Here is a 19,656-nt window from a genome sequence, read left to right as displayed (position 1 = left end):
CGAACAAAAAATATCGGTCAATATATCTTGGTTTTATACTCTTCCTCTTAAATGAAAAAATATAAACACTTGAGAAAAATGTAAATTTCAAAACTTAACTGAACATTCATAAACTGGTTTAAAAAGTTATGACGCCATGAAAAATAACAAACTGGGCCCATATTCACTCACTCATTCACACAGTCAGGCTGTGTCCGAATTCCTACCCTAACCCCTAACTACTGAAACCCTATATAGTGCGGCACTATATAGTTCTCTGAAATTTCAAAGCAATTCGGACACCCATACTCACTACTTTTCCTCTTTTTGGTGTTTTGATATGGCGCTTGACACGAAAACAAAGTGGCGCATTATAGTGCCGCCACCACCTGGTCTGGAGGGGAACTACTACTATTTAACAAAAAAACATAATAAATATGAAAATCTTTACAAATACTATGAATCTGCTGTGTTCTGATCATGGAAAACGTGGCTGATTTATAAATAATAAAATTACAAGCACATTGGTGTTAATTTAATGTATTTGTACAGAACTAAACCCTCAAGTCATTAGTCCATGGCAATATTTATTTTTTATTTTTATGCCACTGAACGATTTACGGGCTCTTGTGAAGAGGCATTTTTTCAGTAGTTTTCTCTTCCACCTTACTGAAAATAGCTATGAATATGAATCTGTCCGTGTTCCTGTTGGCAGTAATTCAACCGTTTTTCGTGAGATCAAACCGAAAACGAGCAGATATGCAGCATCACAGGACAGCAAGGAGGAGGAACAGACGTCTCAGAAGATTTCCTCTGAATGCCCTGGCCAGACATGAACAACCTGTGAGTTAAACTTCAAGTTTTTTTTAGTTAAACTTAAGCATTTGTCACTTATTGTGCTCAAGGTTACACAATCTGCTGGGTAAGACTTTAACATTCTTTTTCAACATTGGATTATGAGTTGTATAGTCTAACTACATGAAACACTTGTGAGTTCAAAGTTTAGTATTTTTTATTCAGAGTCAAACCATATCACTTGTTTAAATCAAAAATACTTTCATTTTTTAAATACTTACACAAGATTTTCCAGCATTTAAAAATACTTCATAAACTAAAATGTAAGACATCAAAATAAATAGAAACATTCAAAAAATGAGATTTAATTTCGTCAATGAAAGAATTAATATTGGATTTAACAGAGTCTTCCACGTCTCTACTGCTTTGCAAACATAAAGGTTTCTGTCCTGGCCCTTTACGCTGACGGTCAGTCCAACACAAGACTGGATTTTCGGTTGACCCGCAGGACCATCGAGCATCTGGTGGAGCAGCTTCGGGTTCCTCACACTCTGGGGGCACAGGAGACTGAGGTCCTGGTATTACTTTTATGGCTGGCGTGTGGCACATCTTACGTTGTGGTAGCCAGGGCCTTTGACATGACACGGTCCACTGTGAGCCGGGTCATCCAGCTTCCCGGTGGGAATGAACTACCGTTAGTCACCCCTGGTTTTTTAGCAGCTCGCTTGGTCTTCCACCTTCCAAAAGGTTGTGGGGAGCATCAATGGCTGCCACATGAGAATAAAGGCCCTAAAAGAAAATGCAGCTTGTTATTTTAACAGGAAGCTTTTTTATTCCATTCAAATGCAGGCTGGATGTGACTCTAATGCCAAATTTAGAGATATTTTTGTTGGGAATCCAGGATCAGTTCATGATTCACGGGTTCTACGTAAAAGCCCAATTTATGTAAATAAAACATTACCCACCTGAAGGATCCTTTTGGGTGATGGTGGGTATCCCTGCATTGCTCATCCCATCATGCTGCTGACACCCTACAGGGAACCCATGAGGAATGTGGTTGAGGCAGTTACAACCAGCACCACTCCAGAACACGCACTGTGGTGGAGAGAGAGCATCTGGCATTATAAAGATGAGGAGGAGAGCAATATTTCTGGGGGCACTGGGAGTAAAACCAACCTTTGCAATGAAAATCATTGCCTGAAGTTTAATTCTGCACAATCTGTGCATCAGCAAAGGAGACTGCTGGGAGCCAGAGCAGGACGACACCAGGAACCAGCAGGACGAGCAAAGTGGCGTCCGTCTGGGAGGACAAATCTCTGCTTTCCTTTCAGCTCCAACTGTGACACACATGACTCTGGAGGAGCACAATTATTGTTAACATGTGTAAAAATAAATGTTAACATATAACACGAAATTGTAAATGTGTACATTTAATATTTATATGAAAATCCTTTTGAGATTGTTAAAAATGGCTCAGATTTAAATAATACATGTAAATTATTCATTTTTGTTCATGCATTTAGTAAACAAATTGGAAAACAACGGCAACATTACATTTTTGAACAATATTTGTAACTTAAGTAAGCTTAACAGACTCTCCTGTCGCTCTTCCTCCCTTCTTGCTCTTTCCTCCTCTCCTCTGGCTCTTTCAACAAAAACCTTTACCCCAATATGACAACGATTAACCGTTTATTAACAGACAAATCTGATGATGATCATCAACAAGTGACTTGACTCCCATCCGACACGAGCTTGCCTGAAAAAAAACAGGCTGTCTTTCTCCATCCACAGATGGATCAAATTTTCCTCATCCTCGTCTCTCCATCCATCCATCCATCTTCCTCTGCTTATCCGGAACCGGGTCGCGGGGGCAGCAGTCTAAGCAGAGATGCCCAGACTTCCCTCACCCCAGCCACTTCCTCCAGCTCCTCTGGGGGAACCCCGAGCCGTTCCCAGGCCAGCCAAGAGATGTAGTCTCTCCAGCGTGTCCTAGGTCTTCCCCGGGGCCTCCGCCCAGTGGGACATGCCCGGAACACCTCTCCAGGGAGGCGTCCAGGAGGCATCCAGGAGACTAGATGCCCGAGCCACCTCAGCTGGCTCCTTTCGATGTGGAGGAGAAGCAGTTCTACTCCGAGCTCCCCGCGGGTGGCCGAGCTTCTTACCCTATTTCTAAGGGAGCGCCCAGCCACCCTACGGAGGTAGCTCATTTCAGCCGCTTGTATTCGGGACCTCGTTCTTTCGGTCATGACCAATAGCTCATGACCAAAGGCAGGGGTTGACATAGCCCAGAAATTTGCACTGGCCCACAGGGCCAGTAGTTTTTGAAACTTACTGGCCCTGCCTGAAAGTTACTGGCCCGACACCGCGCATAGCGGGACCCGCCGCTTCGCAGGTGCTTGCAACTTTAGGGGGGTCTGGGGGCATGCCCCCCCGGAAACTTTTAATATGGTGCAATTTGGTGCATTCTGGTGACATCACTTATTTCTACACTTTTCAATGACTGAAAATAGACCATATCAAACTTAAATCTGCTCTAGTCTGTTTCAGATGTTTTGAAGAGAGCACTGCAGTGTAGTAGGTAACACTAGTTCAGAAGTTTTCATGGTGCTTCTAACGGCAAATATCGCAATAAATCATAAACCTTAAATGTGTTAAAACAATCTAATGGCAGCTTGAACCATTTAACGAATCAAATAAATCCCTTAATGCATTTGACCAATCGGATGGACGCCTTCACATTGTTGACCAATCAGATGGAGCCCTGTTATGTTAGATGTTTGTAACCTATGTCAACGTGGGTCATTTGGAGTATAATTTTTAAACTGGGAATGGTTATTTGGTTATTTTGCTGTTTGTTTATATGGGAGCTGGTTTAGCTCGTGCTGGTTTGCGGCGCCTTCCGTCCAGGAAACCAGGGTTCGACTCCGGGCTGCTCCCTGTTCCCTTCTCTACCTCTGAGCCGGTCCCGAGCCCGGTTTGAGAAGGTTGCGTCAGGAAGGGCATCCGGTGTAAAACATTGCCAAATTTACCATGCAACTTGTTCGCTGTGGCAACCCCTGATGGGAGAAGCCGAAAGTGGAAGAAGAATGCTGTTTGTTTATATACCGCAAATTATATCGTTATCGCAATTTTAATCTCTGATATCGCATATCGCGAGTTTTCCTCATATTGTGCAGGTCTAACTGAGATCATTCAGCTAACTAGAAATACTTACTGCTTACAGTGTTGTAAAGAAAAACAAAATTAAGTAGTTTAACATTCTACTGCATTTGAGTCTGAGATTCAGGTATTTGGAGTTGCCTTTGATTCTTTGACATTCAGCTTAAAGCTTAGTGGATACAGTTTCATCTTCAATGCATTCATTAAATATCTTGCTGTCCATACTACTAATTATACCCACTACTCCATCCAACATATTCCTATCTATTCCTGCCATGTCTTCCACATCTCTGACATGCTTCAGTCTCTCTTCAGTGACGGTGTCGGATTTATAATCAAATGTAATAATAACCCACTGGCTTGTGCCTTCGTTGTTGCTGTTTAACATTGTTTTGTATTGAATTGTTACATTCAATAAAGTTTGAAAAAAAAAGTAGTGAGCGCGTGCCGCGTGGTGCTCGGCAGTGAAAGCCGCGCGCGCGCAGGCGGGAGAGAAGGAGAAGTGATCAAAGGTTTCCCATAGAAACCCTTGAAGTCTGAACACAGGACTAGCAGAAAAACTACATTATGAAGACGAGGTAAATCTACACGTTTTCGCAAAATTTACTTTATTGAAAAAGGTGAAGAATATATAAACCGTTAGATATTTTAGTGGCCCGAGCGGACAAGTGAAAAGTAAAGTCTTGTGGTCCGCACTGCTCGAAAAACAGGACCGGGCCAGCGGACAAATGGCTATGTCGAGCCCTGCCAAAGGTGAGTATTGGAACGAAGATCGACCGGTAAATTGAGAGCTTTGCTTTTTGGCTCAGCTCTCTCTTCACCACAACGGACCGGTACAGCAACCGCATAACTACAGACGCTGCTCCAATCCGCCTGTCAATCTCACGCTCCGGTCTTCCCTCACTCGTGAACAAGACCCCCCAGATATTTAAACTCCTCCACATGGAGCAGGGAGACTCCACCCACCGAGAGATGGCAAGCTACCTTTCTCCGTTCAAGAACCTCGTCTGTCCCTGCATATATGAACACATTTAAAAAGTGTTAATAACTTATGACTACGGTTAGAACTCACTGCTTTTTGATGTAATATCTAGCGTTTGTTTTTAGCCTTCGGCGCTAATTCGCGCTAGCGTTAGCTTTAGCATTACCGAAATTGATGAGCTTCAAAACAATGTAGGTTGTCGATTGAGGAATATAACATATTAAACACATCATCTTACGTATTTACAAATATATTTTACAACATATACTAGATACTTTTTAATATACTTACATGTTTCGGTTGTTTTCCTTGCCCAACCGGCTGCCATTTTCGAATAATTCAAACGCAATGCATTGTGGCTCATACGCAGTGCATTCTGGTCCGAATGCAGTGCATTCTGGTCAATATTCGCCAATTGAGTGAGCATCGATCCACACTGGTTTTTCGTAGATACTTCTGGGAAATTTCTAGTCCACTCGATTTTTGAACTGTAGATTTGGAAGTCACCTTTTCTGTCACGGGAAACCACTCTCAAATCTTCCTCCTGACTTTTTCTGCAGAAAGTTTCTATTTTTTCCCCGTCTTCTTCTTCTTCACCTCCCAGCGTGCTTTCACGTCCAGGATGTTCTTGTTTTCTCTTTCATCCTCTCCTCAGCCAATCAGCTTAGTCCAATCAAAACCAAAGAGCACTCCACAGAACACTCAGAATAAACTTCAGAATAAAAAATAGTTCTGTAAGGTCTAGGTTACATTATCCAAAATAAATCAATAAACAACAATAACCTTGTTATTTACAATCAACCCATTTCATTATAGTTAAATCTGTGTCATCACCCAGACTTACTCAAACATTTCAGTAACTCTTAATACTAATATTGATCATTTATGGGAATTTTTTAATCCTCTTTTTTCTTCTCGGGGCTACATATTTAAGATAGAAAATAATATTTCGGGACATAACATGTTGCTGTTTGAGAGTTTGTTGATTAAAAAAATGTATAAAGAAAATTCAAAGGTTTAAAAAATGTAGAATGTGATGCAACAGAAGAACTTCCGTATGCTTCCCTCTGCGACTCCAGGGTCCAAAAGACTCCACTGCTGTCACTTCCTGGTCTATACACTTTCACGGATCATACAAATAATGGGTGGCATCGTTGTGTGTTACGGGTTGAGGAGTTACTCAGGGAAAAAAATCATTACTATCAAAAGAGCATAAAAAGAACTTTAGATTAATGCAAATATTGACTTTTTATAATAAAATTGATTGGTATTTGTGAAGTGAACTCAGTTAGGTCATAACGGTAATGACAAAATTGGTGGTGTACAGGGGTGCAACAGCCAACCCCATTTCAGGGGTATAAAAACGCCCCCCCCCCCCCCCACACACACACACACACACAAAGCTATCCCCTCCTAAAGCTATCTAAACATCCCCACAACACTTTTATTGTTCAAATGTATAAATCTCATTACTTCTTATCTGATCATGGATATGACCCAACAGAACATTTTTGTGAGCTATTTAAACCATGTTTTGCCTCAATGATTCCCCAAATTTGTGTGGTGAAGGCCATTCAGAAGAATCCTCTGAAAAATGCCTTGCCCCAGTTCTCTCCTCTGTAGCTCTGTTCTTTTCCCTCTTCATCTTCATTTGAACCTCTCTCCTCGTTCTTCTCTAATGGGACTGACTTGTTATGTATGTCTGCTCTTGCGTCATCTCACTTTTTTCCTATCTTTGATTTTGCTGAGTTAAGTTTCAGTGTGACGTGACAAAGCTGCCATCAAACAACTGCTGATTGGTCCAGATTTTAATCAATGAAACATTGATTGCCACATTTATCTCTTTGGATATAGACGTTTTCATCTTTGTAAATAATTTTAACAATGATTTATACTTTTTTTTTTTTGCATTGATTAATTTTGATTAAGTCAAAAGATTTGTGAATTTAAGGCTAAAATTCTAATGAAACTGTAAAGTTTATCTGGTGACATTCAATCAACAGGTCTGTGTGTGATCTGTGAATCCTGCAGAGCAAATTATTGGGGGAAAGTGTGATTTTCTTTAAGATCTGTTTTTTAAAACAAAACAATAAAAGATTTAAAGCACATATGATTTTATGCTGCACAACTATTAGGGATTAGATCAACAGCAATAATGAGCAAAATAATGATAAATCACAACAGTTGACTCATATTTTAGAACTCGTGAGCATTTGCCCAAAGTAAAAAAAAATAGTCATAAAAAATGCTATTTTCTATTAATATTTCAACATTTATTGTTTAAAATAAAATAGTTCTGATACAAATCTTAAAAAGTGTTACTTCCTGCTGGACGGATTCGGAGCTCTAACGTTTTTTTCTGCTGCAGACATTTCAAACACGTTGGTCTCTACACTGACATGAATAAATACTAAACTCTGTTTGATTTTAGCTGCTTTGCTGCTCCTTCTGCGTTTTACTCAGAGAAATGGGCCAGAATGGTTGTAAACGACAGAATCCCGTTAGAACAGAACCAACGCAAAGTCCAAAATCCATGTCTGCCTCCAAGCACCGTAATATGAGACAGAGACACCTGATTGGTTAGAATCTGGACCAATCAGCCGCTGTTTGATGGCAGCTTGGCACGTCAAACCGAAACTTAACTCAGCAAAGATAGGAAAAAAGTGAGATGGCACACAACGCATGCGAAAACATGTGCTTTGCAAACACAAAAAAAGTTGCTGTCTCTCAACCATTTAGGCAAGGCAAGGCAAGGCAAGGCAAGTTTATTTGTATAGCACAATTCGTACACAAAGTAATTCAAGGTGCTTCACAAAACAGAAAAATGCATTAAAATCACAATACATCATAGAAATAATCAACATAAAATTTACTTTAAAAGAAAAGGAAGAAAAAAAAAGATTTAAAAAGAAAGGAAGGAAAGAAAGGTGCAGATAGGACCTTTCAGTCATATACACGGCTAAACAGAAATGTTTTAAGTCTAGATTTGAACATGAACATAGAAGAGGCCTGTCTTACGCCTTCAGGGAGGCTGTTCCAGATTTTAGCTGCAGAATATTGAAACGCTGATTCCCCTTGTTTAGTTCTGACTCTGGGAATCAACAGGAGGCCGGCCCCTGAGGTCCTCAGAGTACGAGATGGTTCATATGGCACTAACATGTCAGAGATGTACTTTGGTGCGTGGCCATGGAGAGACTTGTACACAAGCAGAGCTGCTTTGAAGTCTATTCTTTGAGGTACAGGGAGCCAGTGCAAAGACCTGAGCACAGGACTAATGTGATCATACTTCCTGGTTTTGGTCAGGACTCGAGCAGCAGCATTCTGGATGTACTGAAGCTGTTTTACAGCTCGTTTGGAGAGGCCGGTGAGCAGGCCGTTACAGTAGTCTAACCTACTGGAGACAAATGCATGGATAAGTATCTCCAGGTCTCGCTTTGAGATTATGTTTTTGATTTTGGCAATGTTTTTCAGATGGTAAAATGCCGCTGATGTTACTGACTTGATATGGCTGTTAAAGTTCAGGTCAGAGTCCATGATTACCCCTAGATTTCTGACTTGATTTGAGGGTTTGAGAGACAGAGAATGAAGGTAGCTGCTGACAATTTCTCTTTGTTTCTGTGGGCCAAAAACAATAACTTCGGTCTTGTCTGAGTTTAGCTGGAGAAAGTTGTTCTGCATCCACGCACTGATCTGTTGGAGGCAGTGGCTGAGTGAATCCACCGGCCCATATTCACCTGTTGTCAGTGACACATAGATCTGAGTATCATCTGCATAGTTGTGATAAGATATGTTATTACTGCGTATTAACTGCCCTAGTGGCAGCATGTAGAGGTTGAACAGAAGGGGTCCCAGGATCGATCCCTGGGGCACACCACAATTCAAGCCCATGTAGTCTGAGACACAACTCCCAATTTCAACAAAATATTTCCTGTCTTCTAGATAAGACTTGAGCCAACTTAAGGCAGATCCAGAGATGCCAACCCAGTCTTGGAGTCTGTGCAAAAGGATCCCATGATCAACAGTATCAAAGGCAGCACTCAGGTCTAGCAGGATTAAGACAGAGACTTTGCCATCATCAGTGTTCAGGCGGATGTCATTGGTTACCTTGATAAGAGCAGTTTCTGTGCTATGATGGGGTCTAAAACCTGACTGGAAAACATCAAACGAATTGTTTAATAAGAGAAAGTCAGTGAGCTGTTGGTAGACAACTTTTTCAAGGACTTTTCCTAAAAATGGCAGATTAGAGATAGGTCTGTAATTATTCAGTACAGTGGGATCAAGACCGCTCTTTTTCAGGAGGGGTTTAATGACTGCAGTTTTTAAGGCCTCTGGAAATATTCCAGATTGAAGAGACATGTTAACTATTTGAGTAATTGATGGCAACACACTGTTCAAGACAGACTTTAGAAATCTAGTGGGTAACACATCAAGGCAGCATGTAGACAAGCTCAGACGGGTGATGGTCTCTTGGACAGTTTGGTCAGTGACAGGTATAAAGTGAGTCAGCTTAGAGTGAGTAGGTGGCCGTTCGATAGTTATATGTGTTGTGGAGTTGATGGCTTTTTTAATGCCCTGAACCTTGTCATTGAAAAATACAGCAAACTCATTACATTTAGGTGTACAAACCAATTCTATTGGTAGCTGGGTTGGAGGGTTAGTTAATCTGTTAACTGTTGTGAACAGGATACGAGAGTTGCTGCTGCAACTTCCAATTATTTCAGAGAAGTACCTTTCCCTTGTTCTGCATAAGATCTGGTTATAAGCGTACAACTCCCCCTTATACATTTCATAATGAACCTGGAGTTTTGACTTGCGCCACTTTCGCTCGGCTCTGCGGCACTGTTGTTTCTGTGCCCTGACTAGATCATCATTCCTCCAGGGAGCTTTCTGTCTATGTTTTCTCAATTGAACTTTCATAGGGGCAATGGCATCCAGAACATTCAAGATGCTAGAAGTAACAGAATTCAGCATTTCATCAACATTGGCACCAGAGACGTTTTCAGGGTTTATCATTTCTACAAACTGTGCCCTAGTGCTCTCATTTATTTGTCTCCTTTGGACAACTGCAGGGCCAGGCGGTGGTTTGGGAGCAACAGACAGGTCAAAGAATACACAGAAATGATCAGAGAGGGCGACATCAACCACACTGACATTGTAAATAGTAACCCCCCTTGTGATGAGCAGGTCCAGAGTGTGCCCTCTGCTGTGGGTGGGGCAACTCACATGCTGAATTAGACCAAAGGTTTCAAGGACAGCATTGAGCTCTTTTGCATTTTTGTCATTGACATTATCAACATGAACATTAAAATCACCTGTAATGACTAGACCATCAAAGTCTGTGCACACAACTGAGAGCATTTCAGTGAAATCATCAATAAAACTTTGGCTGTGCTGAGGAGGTTTGTACATAACTATGCAGAGTAAGGGAGGAGTTTGTTTTAACTCAATCTTAAAGGACACATACTCAAATGATGAAAACACACCAAATGATAGTCTGCGGGTTGCAATATTATCTTTAAACAGTGCAGAAACGCCTCCACCCTTTTTATTTTCTCGTATTTCCGATTCATGTTTGTAGTTGGGGGGAGTTGATTCGACTAGAACTATGTTTCCTGTGTTTTTGTCAAGCCATGTTTCAGTTAATAACATAAAATCAAGATTAAAAGAAGAGATAAGATTATTGATTAAAAATGATTTGTTGCATAAAGATCTGACATTGAGTGCAGCAAGTTTGAGATTAGTTTCCTTGGGACTGGTCAAAACCTTCTTGCAAGGGATGTGAACTAGATTTCTTTGATTGGACAGTCTAACTGCCCTTTTTTGCATTCTACGTGGTGCAACTACAGGTATAGCACCAGAAGGAAGCTGTTCATCACAGGGCCCCAGTTTGACATAACCTTTCCTAGGACACTGGGGGCCCGTTTCATCCTAGCTCTGGGTAATAGCACGTCTAGAGGCGCGCAGGAGAGGTTGAGTTGAGGGTAGTTTGGGTGATGGACCGGGAGGAGTGGGAGCTGGACGGGATTTGGGTGAACGACGGAGGGGGCGTGTTGGAGGGGGTTTGGATGAAGGCCGTGTTGGAGGGACTTTGGGTGAAGGATGAGGAGGGGGCGCTGGAGGGGTAGGAGAGCTCCTGTGTGGTGTGAGGCTCACAGGTGTTAGGGGAGCCATCTTAATTCCTGACTTGATGAGGCTATCAAAATGGCTAGGTAGGGCCATGGGGGAAAGTGGGGGGGACGAAAAGGAAAGTGAGTCTTCACTGGGAGTAGACGTAGCAGGGGGCGCCCACAGCTGGTCAGATGGTGGAATTTCTGGGGCCAAATCTGGTGGTTGTTGTTGTGGTTCTGCAGCTGGGTCCTTAGCTGGCGGTAGTTGTTGTGGTGCTGGTGCAGGTGAGTCCTTAGATGGAGGTGGTTGCTGTAATGCTGGTGGAGCTGAGTCCTTAGGTGGAGGTGGTTGTGGTGCTGGTGCTGCCGGATCCAAGTCATTGACCGGTGTTGGTGGAGGTAGTTGTTGTTGCCGTTGTGCTGTGGTTCCTGGGACACTGGCTCGGTCCTTCCTTACTGCCTTTTCAGGGCCTTGGCCTCTATGCCCCAGAGCGTGGAGGAGGTTCTTCACTAACTCTCTTGCTCCACCTCTGTTCAGGTGTGGGCCTCTTCCCATGAAAAGGTCCTTTCGCTTCCAGAATGTATTGAAGTTCTCAATGTAATGCAATCCTCTGGAAGCACACTCTCTGGAGAGCCAATTGTTCAGCTGAAACAGACGGCTGAACTTGAGTGACACCCCATCGATGTTAGGAAGAGGTCCGCTGATGAATGCTTCAACCTCTACTTTGTCAATCTCTTCAAATAACTTGATGAAGTCTTTTTTCAAACGTTCGGACTGTTCTTTTCTGATATCGACAGCACCTACATGGATGATTATTCGTTTAACTCCTTGGTACAAGACTTTAGATAAGAGTCCTGTAATCACTGGAACAGTAGAACTTGGGCAACATAAAGTTTGCATTCTTCTGTGGCTGACTCCACTGATAGCGCCATCTCCAAGCAGCAGCGTATCTCTGACCTTGACGTTTGGCACAGATTTTCTTTCTGCCTGTGCTTTGTTGCCAACATTATGACTCCTTCTCTGTGGTCCAATTTCACTGTGTTCTTCAATATCACATTGTGTTAGGGGTAAAAATCTGTTTGTGAGCTTTATTTCGGATGTTCTGTCATCTTTACGCTTTGGCTTAACACAGAGTTCCTCCGCACAAAGTTTTGGAAAGGACACAACATCACTCAGGTCTATGTCACTGTTATTCTTCTCGTTTGTGGTAAGAGCAGGCTTCTTACCACCCGATGTTACTGGAAGGGTCTTGTGAAGTCCATTTTCAGTTTCCAAAGTAAATATCCGTGTTTGTAGCTCTTTTATTTCTTGTTGGTAGATCCGACAGCGTTCACAGTGGGAGTTTGTTTTTCTTCCTCTTCCGGACATGTCGCTGGCTTGTCAAAAATATTGATTTGTATAGGTAGAAGTCACAAAAAAGGATGACCAGTCTGATATTCCAGGATGTGTGGAAGAAGTAAAATGATTAAAAATGATTAATTAAATGATTAAAAAGCAAATAAAGCAGGAAGCAGCAGGAGCAGGGAAAAAAGCGTCTTAGAGTTTTAGAGAAACTTTTCTTCATTCACACCCAATCTTTTTCCCTTTTGCGTTTTTATTTTTAGCCCTAGATTGTTTTTGTTTTTTTGCCTTTCCATCTTTAGCGCGCTGTCAGCAGATGACTACACAATTCAACAACAAAAAAAAAAAAACATTGCGCTCCCGCGCGCGCGTCTCCGTGAGAGGCGCGCTGCAGCACGCTCTCTGTAACAAGACCCGAGGGAGGAAGGGAGGGAGGAGCGGATACAGCTGTGAAATTAAAAAATAGGAACTGTAAATAACTTTCCCAAGTTTGGTTGGTAGCCCTACGACGTATTTACAGCATATCCACTGTCCCGCCCCTGGTGGTGTGAAATGAAGAAAACGAATACTATTTCTAAGCAAAACACATAATTTCAAGGTTTTATTGCCGTTTGCACATGCAGTACATCTGAATTTTTAGTTGACATCTCTCATGTCAGGGTAAATAAAGAAAGGTCAAAAGATTAAAAAAATAAATACATAAATAGAATAAAGTAAAATTAGACAACAAAATTAAAAAGTATAGAAATAAATATGAATAAATGTGAATATTGCAGCGTCCCGATCTATTCAGATAGAATTATTGCACATGTGGAGTTTATTATTTATTTCACTTAGTGTCCTAGCTGGATGGTATGTATTATGATTTAGTCCAGTCTTCCCTGTCTGATGTCTTGTGCCAGTATTCTGATTGCTGCTGGGAAGAAGCTGTAGAGGAGGTGTGTGGTGTGTGTGTGGATGCTTTCAGGCCTGCGACGTCTGAGGTTGTGGCCTGAGTCCACACATTGGATCAGTGCATGAGTGGGGTGGCGTCTTTGTCTGATGCTCTTGGACACTCTCCTCCTGCAGCACTGTTTGTAGATGGTGTCCATGGATGGAAGGTTGCAACGAAAGACTTTTCCAGCATCTTCCTTTCTTTTATGGTGGTGTTTCCAAACCAGGCTGTCAGTCCGCTTGTGAGGATGCTTTCCACAAGCCCCCTGTAGGCTTGGGTGAGGGTCCGGAGCTTGAGACCAGCCTTCTTCAGCTGCCTGATGAAGTACAGCCTCTGCTGGGCTTTCTTCACTGTGGCAACAGTGTTTTTTTTCCCAGCTGAGGCTGTTTGTGATCTGCAGACCAAGGAACCGGTGGCAGTCGGTCCACTCCACCACAGTCCCGTTGATGATGAGCGGTTGATGTGGCGGTGCTTTCCTTCTGTAGTCCACGATTATTTCTTTTGTTTTCTCTACGTTGAGAACAAGGTGGTTGTCCTCTCCGTAGATGGTGATCCTGTGCACCAGGTCTCTGTATGCAGACTCGTCCCCTCCTCTGATGAGGCCGAGGACGGTTGTGTCGTTTGCATACTTAATGATGATGTTGTTGGAGTCGGGGGAGGTGCAGTCATAAGTGTAGAGTGAGAATAGCTTTGGACTGAGGCAGCACCCCTGCGGTGTACCTGTGCGGACTATCAGCTCAGCAGAAACCTTCTTTCACATCCTCACCACCTGTGGTCGGTCAGTGAGAAAGTCAAGGATCCAGTTTCTGGCGGGTGTTGGTATTCCCAGTTCTACGAGTTTATCAGTCAGTTTCAGGGGCCTGATGGTGTTGAAGGCAGAGCTGTAGTCCAGGAACAGAATCCTGGCATACGTGTTCTTGGTGTCCAGATGTTGCAGGGATAGTGAAGTGCCAGTGCCACCGCATCTTCTGCTGATCTGTTTGGGGGGGGTTGGCAAACTGGTGGGGGTCTACTGATTCGTCGACCAGGGAGTTGATGTGGGACAGAACCAGCTTTTCCAAACATTTCATTGCTGCAGGGGTGAGAGCCACGGGTCTCAGGTCGTTCATCGTTGGGGCGTGTGTCGGTGGCAACATATGCATGTTTGATGTTGCTGTAACATTTATCCAGAATATTGTTTCCCCTGGTGGGAAAGTTAACAAATTAGTGAATAAATACATTTCCAGAGATTATAGTGGTTGAACTCCTAGGGTCACAAATGCAGCATCAGGGTACGCAGCATCCATCTTGTTCGCCAGAGATTGTACGTATTGCGAGGAGAATGATCGGGAGCGTTAGCCTCCCGCGGCTATATCCAGCCGGCGTAGCCTTCGTGCTGTCCCTCCCCGTCTTCCGCGCTTGCGAGACGGCTTCTCGATTCCGGGAGACGATCCCGCTGCGGCCTGTTGTGGTGAGATTCCAGCGTGGGGTTAAAGCTCAAGATTCAAGATTCAAGTTTTTATTGCCGTTTGCACATGCGGTACATCGGAATTTGTCTTTGGCAACTCTCATGTCAGGGTAGGTTAAAAAAAAAGGACAAAAGAGTAATTTGAAGAAGAAATAATAAAGAAAATAAAAATAAATAGAATAAAGTTAAAAGTCAAAATTAGACAACAAATTTACATGGTGTATAAAAAAAATATAAATATCAGTAAAATATGATAATGAATATTGCAGAGACCCAATCTGTACAGAAGCATTATTGCACATAGAATTATTGCACATATTATTGTTTATTGCACTTAGTAATTTAGTCCAGTCTTCCCTCTCTGATGTCCTTTGCCAGCATTCTGATTGCTGTTGGGAAGAAGCTATCGTGGAAGCGTGTGGTGTGTGCTCGGATGCTTTCAGGCCTGCGGCGTCTGAGGTTGTGGCCTGAGTCTACACATTGAATCAGTCCATGAGCAGGGTGGTGTCTGTCTCTGATGATCTTAGTCACTCTCCTCCTGCAGCGCTGTTTGTAGATGGATGGTGTCCATGGATGGTAGGTTGCAACCTATAATTTTTCCAGCTGTATTAATGACCCTCTGCAGCATCTTCTTCTCTTTTAAGGTGGTGTTACCGAACCAGGCTGTTAGTCCGCTTGTGAGGATGCTTTCCACAAGCCCCCTGTAGGCTTGGGTGAGGGTCCGGCGCTTGATACCGGCCTTCTTCAGCAGCCTGATGAAGTACAGCCTCTGCTGGGCTTTCTTCACTGTGGCAACAGTGTTTTTTCCCCAGCTGAGGCTGTTTGTGATCTGCAGACCCAGGAACCGGTGGCAGTCGGTCCGCTCCACCACAGTCCCGTTGATGATGAGCGGTTGATGTGGCGGTGCTTTCCTTCTGTAGTCCACGATTATTTCTTTTGTTTTCTCTACGTTGAGAACAAGGTGGTTGTCCTCTCCGTAGATGGTGATCCTGTGCACCAGGTCTCTGTATGCAGACTCGTCCCCTCCTCTGATGAGGCCGAGGACGGTTGTGTCGTCTGCATACTTAATGATGATGTTGTTGGAGTCGGGGGAGGTGCAGTCGTGGGTGTAAAGTGAGAAGAGCTTTGGACTGAGGCAGCACCCCTGTGGTGTACCGGTGCTAACTGTCAGCTCAGCAGAAACCTTCTTTCCCATCCTCACCACCTGTGGTCGGTCAGTGAGAAAGTCAAGAATCCAGTTTCTGGCGGGTGTTGGTATTCCCAGATCTGCGAGTTTATCAGTCAGCTTCAGGGGCCTGATGGTGTTGAAGGCAGAGCTGTAGTCCAGGAACAGAATCTGGGCGTAAGTGTTCTTGGTGTCCAGATGTTGCTGGGTGGAGTGAAGTGCCAGTGCCACAGCATCTTCTGCTGATCTGTTGGGGCGGTAGGCGAACTGGTGGGGGTCTACTGATTCGTCGACCAGGGAGTTGATGTGGGACAGAACCAGCTTTTCCAGACATTTCATTGCTGCAGGGGTGAGAGCCACGGGTCTAAGGTCGTTCATCGCTGCGACGTGTGTTTTCTTCGGGACCGGCACGATCACAGAGGACTTGAAGATACGGGGCACCGTTTCCTGCGATAGCGAGAGGTTGAAGATGTCTGTGTGCACCTCTGCTAGCTGCTCCGCACAGGCTTTCAGAAACCTTGGTGAAACGTGGTCCGGTCCCGTCGCCTTGTGTGGGTTCACCTGCTTCAGGGCCCTGAGGACCTGTGTGTTTATCACCTGCAGCGCTGCCTCTTCTGGGGCCCATGAGGTCTTTTGGGGGACCTCTTTGTTGTTCTGGTCGAACCTTGCATAGAAGCTGTTAAGGCTGTCTGGCGGAATGTTACTCTGGAACTCTGATCTGCTGGTGTTTGTCTTGTAGTTGGTGATGGATTTGATCCCCTGCCACAGGCCTCTTGTGTTGGTTTCCCTGTGGCAGCTCTCAATTTTATGACTGTAGTTCCTTTTGGCAGCTTTGATGGACTTCTGGAGGTCATAGCGGGCGTGTTTGTATGCTGTGCTGTCTCCAGATTTGAAGGCTGCACGCCGTTTGTATATTTTTGTTCGAACATCTGTGTTGAACCAGGGCTTTTGGTTAGGGAAGATGCGGATGGTCCGAGTTGGAATGCAAATGGAGGTGCACCGGTCTATGTAGCTGCTGACTGTGTCCGTGTATTCATCAATGTTTGATGAAGCTGCTTTGAAGATGCTCATGTCTGTGGCCTCCAAGCAGCCTTTCAGTTGTTCCACAGCTTTGTCAGTCCAAGTCATTACAGTCCTGGTTGTGACTGGATCTGCTTTAAGCCTCCTTGTGTATGTGGGCTTCAGCAGGATGGCTAAGTGATCGCTCTTTCCGAGGTGAGGCTTGGGGGTGGCAGCATATGCATTTTTGATGTTGCTGTAACATTTATCAAGAATGTTTTTTCCCCTAGTGGGGAAATCAATAAATTGGTGGAATTTTGGAAGACTTTTCCGGAGATCACAGTGGTTGAAATCTCCTAGGATCACAAATGCAGCATCAGGGTGGTTGTTCTCATGCCTGTTGATCATGTCGTGCAGCTCCTGGAGTGCAGCTGCCTGGTTAGCTGAGGGGGGAATGTAAACAGTGCTCAGAATAATGCACTGCAGCTCCCTTGGTAGGTAGAATGGCCTACACTTAACAGTCAGATATTCCACGTTTTCAGAGCAAGACTGTGAGATTACGGTGTTGTCGGAGCTCCGGGTGCAGGTTCAAGATATTTTTGTAGAAATATCCTCTGTGACTTCCAGGTTGTAGTTGATGTGAGCTAACTATTTGTAGACGTTATGAGACAAAAACACATCTAACAAAAACAAAACAAAAGAAAACCTGACTGTGAGAGTAGCGCGATCTAGCACACCGGGGATTGGTGTGCTAGATTTTTTTTAAATGGTTTACTTCAAGCAATCAAATAAGAATAATACACAAAAATAATAAAATAATCAATTATCTAATCAGACTTAGGATAATTGGACATTATAAAATATTGCTTGAAAGGGAGTGGAAGGAAGCAAACTTATATAATCCCACCCCGTTATACTATAACCATTTTATTACATGATTTATCAATATCCAGTTCAAAACTTTTATCAGACAGAATTAAAAATCTTGCAATATCAATAAAGCTCATGACAAATATGAATTACTTAATTATAATGTAATAAGTTTTAGAAATCAACATGGCAATGATGTATCCAAATATTTGAAGATTATGTTACTTATAAAAGCTATTGATATGATTACAAAATAATTTTATATGAGTAAAATAGACATAACACTGTTTCAGGAATTTTCATAGCAAAATTTGGTCAAGTATCAAAAGTTAAAAATATGTGCAAAATTATGTTACATTAGGAAAAATCACAAATCAATTTATCAATTTTTTTTGGAGCAAGTGAAGTAATATCATTAAAAGGCAATCAATTTAACAATTTTCAATAATAGATTACCGGTAATCATTTGTTTTATTTTTTATTTATTTATTTATCTTCATTATAAAGTAATCATGTAAAGTAATGATTAAAATTATTATTTGACAGTACAGTACAGAAGTTATTTGTTGAAAAAAAACGTTTTTAAAGTACTTTTATTTGTGAAACAAATGCTTGAGCCTGTAAAATGGTTTCTTCTTTCTTTGCAATGTATAATAGAGTATTTAATTGTATAATAAATGTTAAAAAGAATAAAGGTTTCTACTTCACGGATTTTGCCTATCACGGGTTCTTTTTGGAACGTAACCCCCGAGAAAAACAAGGGTTGACTATATAGCTTTATGAGCAATTATGTTACATAATTAGTGCCTTTTTTGTGGAATTGACTCATATCCTGCTGCTCTGCGGGGAAACACGTCTTCAAGCCGCCATCATGGTGTCTAACATCATAACATAACAGCCCCCCCTTATTTTAAAAACAGATTAAGACCCTTAAAGAATATCCACGTATCAAATTTAATCAGCAGATTCTGGAAGAAGTCGCCATGTTTTTAGGAAGCCCTGTTGTGTTTGTCTGCTGCTCTTTTCCTCACAGATCAACACAACAGCTTCATGATGAGAAAACAGAAAACAACTTTTACACAAAGACTCACCAAAGAAGAAGAAAATGGAGGAAACTCCAACGTCTGTCTGCTGGACAAAGTCTGCTGACTGACCGAGAGCAGAACTCCTCCCTCTGTGTGTGTGTGTGTGTGTGTGTGTGTGTGTGTGTGTGTGCACATTAATGGCTGTGACTCTCCACTTCTCTGCAGTTACAAGAAATCACGTGATTTCTTGTAACTGCAGCTGCAGCAGTTACAAGCAATCACTGCAGGAGTCAGTACGCTGCTGGGTCCTAAAGAGTAAAGGCTTCACCTCTGATGGGCTGTTATATGGAAGCGATTGTGTAGCATAAATAAAAAGAAAAGTCAAAACCAGAAATGCTTTTTCATTTTCAAAATGAAGCTGCATTTTTTGACTCAAAATTAAAATGAAAAAGCAATCCACCAAAATGCTTAATCATTTCCTTCCTCAACACAGCTTATTCTTTCACTTAATTAAAATGATTATGAAAATGGTATTTGACATTTCATTATAAAAATGTTCTCTGGTAAATGTGTAGCAAAATTAATTTAGAAATGTCTAATTTGACAATTAAAATGGAGTAATAGAAATGCTTTTTAATTTTCAAAATGTAGCTGCATCAAATGACTCAAAATTAAAATGAACAAGCAATATTTCAAAATGCTTTTTCATTTTATACTTAAAACCGCTTATTCTGTGTCATAATTAAAACGAAAATGCAAAGAGGGGATTGCATTTGCATTTTCACATCCACCCTGGGAAACTTGTAGCAAAATTCTTTCTCTGGATCTTTGTGTGTGTCTGTCTGTCTGATT

General features: G+C 42.4%; 1 protein-coding gene and 1 long non-coding RNA gene across 2 annotated transcripts in view; both read right to left on the bottom strand.

The window, feature by feature from the left end:
• LOC105358602 (protein NLRC3-like) overlaps positions 1–18,950 on the bottom strand; it is a gene marked incomplete at its 3' end in the record, with an annotated part of 56,240 nt that extends 37,290 nt beyond the window's left edge. The window contains exon 1 of the mRNA XM_023961519.1: positions 18,871–18,950. The remainder of the gene's footprint in view (positions 1–18,870) is intronic.
• LOC105358452 lies at positions 1,288–2,282 on the bottom strand. Its single transcript, XR_912080.3, has 3 exons — positions 1,951–2,282; positions 1,740–1,869; positions 1,288–1,563 (listed from the first exon to the last, which is right to left on the bottom strand). It is a non-coding gene; the product is annotated as an uncharacterized LOC105358452 (long non-coding RNA).
• Positions 18,951–19,656: the final 706 nt, after the last annotated feature.

Source organism: Oryzias latipes, chromosome 2 (genome assembly GCF_002234675.1).
Source record: "Oryzias latipes chromosome 2, ASM223467v1".
In the NCBI taxonomy this organism is placed as follows: Eukaryota; Metazoa; Chordata; class Actinopteri; order Beloniformes; family Adrianichthyidae; genus Oryzias; species Oryzias latipes.
The sequence above is the reverse complement of the archived record's forward strand: the minus strand, read 5'-3'. Positions and strand labels throughout refer to the sequence as shown.